Genomic DNA, 3,407 nt, shown 5'->3' on the forward strand with positions numbered 1-3,407 from the left:
ATGATAGTGTACAAATGATCACGGGCTGGTGAGAAGAATGAATAATCTATGGTATTGGCGTAGTATGCGTTCAGACGTTGTGATGGAGTTATTGGTTTGACGACGTTAGATCACCATAAAACCGTTTCTTTTTCTTTACCTGATATATCTAAAACCATGATGTTTTAGTGGCTGCATTGTCGTATCAAAAGAGCCGCACCTAAAGGAATTTCGCTGCCGGGATGATGCTTTGAAGGAGTTGCCTCTATGGCAAAGGAAAGGTGAATACTGTCCAAGCTCAGAGACAGATGTTATCAGCAAGCCTTGCTATGGGGAAAAGGCCGTCTAGCGACGTATAGTTAGCCTAACTATATGGGATACCATGAACAAACATCCTGCTTCGTAGCATGCGAGAAGTACTAGTATGGACAGGCTTAACTGAGTGCTTTATTCTGGGCACTAATGACCTGAAGAAGTACGATCTGAATGCAGGTTAATTGTTGTCTACCTATTAAGTAGTAGCACTATGTTGCAATAGGATTTCGATTTCTGAAGAACTAAGATTTCTGGTGTTGTCACTTTACCTAAAAAAGCTTGACCGCATTGAAGTGCTGCTGATGGTAATGACACTCTATCTGATGGCCTGTGTTTTTACAGCACAGAGTAAGGCATGAGCTGGAAAGATAAAGCCTATTCTTGCCAAATCATAAGGAAAAGTCCGGCCAGATGGGTGTTATTCTGTTTTCAGGGGATTAATGGGTGAACGGTCAAGAGATCAAGAGCGACAAGAGGTTGGTTTGAAGGGAATACAATAGTCGATCATACAAATTTCAGGTGTTTTTTACGAGTCGTTATATTCCTGATGTGGTTGGTGAAAGACAGTTTTATCGTTTGGATAGTGTGATTCAGGGGAATATCAATTGGTTTGGTGAAAAGCAGCCTAGATATCACTGTAGGCTTTTTTGAATTACAGCTGAGTTGTCTATGCCATTGTGATTCAAATGTTACGTAGAAATCACACGCATCACAGGATACATTTACAATAGACACGGGAGCCTCCAGTTTGTTATCTTTGGTTTGGTATCAGAACGATAGCTAAGTGGCTGGGGCTCCACTGTCTTTCACCATCGAACTCACGGTAAGAAAAGTCGAACATTGCGTTAATTCTTGCCTCTGGTAGCTAACTTAGGCTGCTTGCCGGAAAGCCCCATTGCATATTTTATGACTTGGTTGATGGCAGGTGGCAGGTTTCCTGCGATCGTCAGTCCGGCGTTTCTGAGTAACTGTAGAGGGCGGCTCTGGTTGCTGAAGCTATGATAAAATACATCCATAGCAGTTATCATAAACGTATTATCCTTGCGTCTTGCTTTTTCATATCTTGCAAGAACAGCTGGGCTTCCTAGATTTTTATTGGATTGGTATGCATCAATCAGAATTTCGATCAACCATGCGGCATCCTGAAACCCGAGATTAACACCCTGCCCTGCTAATGGGTTTATGGTATGAGCGGCATCACCAGCCAGTACTACACCTGGTCGGAAGTAGTGGTTTACATGGCGCATGGCAATTGGGAAGGCCGCTCGTTCATGTAGTTGAACAATTTCTGGAAGCTCGGAAGGGAATGTTTTAACCAGCTCTTTTATGAAGACTTCATTCGGAATGGTTAGAAGGTGTCGGATTTTTTCAGGTTGGTGGTACCAAACTATAGAACAGTAACTCTTGCCATCAATATCTGGTAGTGGCAAAAAGGCTTCTGGGCCAGTGGAAGTGAATGCCTGCCAAGTAATATCCTGACAGCCTCCTGAAATCTCTACAGTTGCCACCAGACACTGCTGTTCGTAGTCCCGCTGTTCCATAACGAGTCCAACTGCCTGACGAACACGCGAGTTAGCTCCATCAGCACCCACAAGAAGATCACCGCAAAAGCGACGACCATCGGATAATTCAACCATGGGTCTGTTTGTAGAGGTATGGATCTTTTGGATACGAACCGGGCAGAGGAAAGTTATTGACGGACAGGTTTTGATGGCTTCTAGCAGACCCAGTTGGGTAACCCTGTTCTCAACGATAAATCCCAGCTGTGGGTGATTTATCTGTTGAGCATCGAACATAACCAGATTTTTTCTTGAGGTCAGCTCTTTTCCCCATGGTGTATGCAGTTTTTCCCATACAGCCATACGACAATATGGAGTCATGCGCATTCCTTCCATGTAAGGCCAAGCTCCAAGCTGGCGAAGAATCTCTTCTGAAGCTGTACTGAGTGCAGAGACCCTCAGCTCGGGAAGAACGCTTGTGGGTAATGGTTCTGGCTCAATGTGATCGAACACAGCAACCTTTATTCCTTTGTTACCGAGTCCACAAGCGATAGCGGCTCCAACCATGCCACTACCAACGATGAGGACATCGTAATGATTCTCGAAAGAGCTTTGCTCAGAAACATTTGTTCTTATCATACATCAGCTGCTGGCAGCGCGCTCCATCATCATGTCAATTACGGTTGTGATCTTCTCATCGGGACTGGGAATAGTAAAACAGAGCACTCGAGAAGGTAGAGGGAACTATGGGTTTTAATGGGGTAGTGTTGAAGGCAGTTTGGTGCCATTATTCCTCCTTCGGATCTTCATTGAGTTCCAAGGTATTTCGTTCTGTAATCTTTTTCTTTTTTTGCTCATATTTTTTACAGGCTTTCCGCATATCCAAGGATTTATTCTTTGAGTTTCTTGAATCTGAACTATCAATACAGGGCTTTTGTTGTTCTGATTTAGTAGTGTCTCCTTCATTTCCATCAAAGCTATCGTCATTGTTACGGCCATAATCAAGATTGGAAGGGGATGGGGGATTGATTCTGAAACTTGAACTCACAATAAGGCCTCCTTTCTTCATTTTCTATGAAAATGCAGCTCTTTTAGACTCTGTAGCAATTTTCATAGTTGGTCTGACCAGATAATTTGGTGATCGGTATTATCTGCATATGGCCACTCTCATAGCTGTATGGCTTCTTTAAGTTTATACGATACGTTATGTTTGACTTGTCTTACCTTCTTTCACGGGAATTAGAACATTCCCTGATGTTCGAAGGATTCAGCCAATACGATCAAAATATGGGCAACCGAGAATAACGCTCAACTTACACGGCGATAGCCGCCAGATCAAGCATAATTATGTTGCGCTAGCGAACACTATTTGCGCTGTAACCCTTGGGGAGCTAGGGATTTTAAACTTTCAGTGGTTCTAAAAAGTCGAACATCTCGTGTACAATGAAATAGCGTAATTCAGCCTGCAGTAAACGTAATGACTGATTATGTTATTACCAAGGGGGAATAGGAGCCTTCTTTTCTACCATAACTGCATTTACAATAATCGTGGTTTCAGGCCAAGCAATACTATTCAGCCGAAGATTAACCAGTGCTACGGTAGTAGCATTCAAA

Source organism: Borostomias antarcticus, assembly GCF_949987555.1.
Source record: "Borostomias antarcticus genome assembly, contig: scaffold_273, whole genome shotgun sequence".
In the NCBI taxonomy this organism is placed as follows: Eukaryota; Metazoa; Chordata; class Actinopteri; order Stomiiformes; family Stomiidae; genus Borostomias; species Borostomias antarcticus.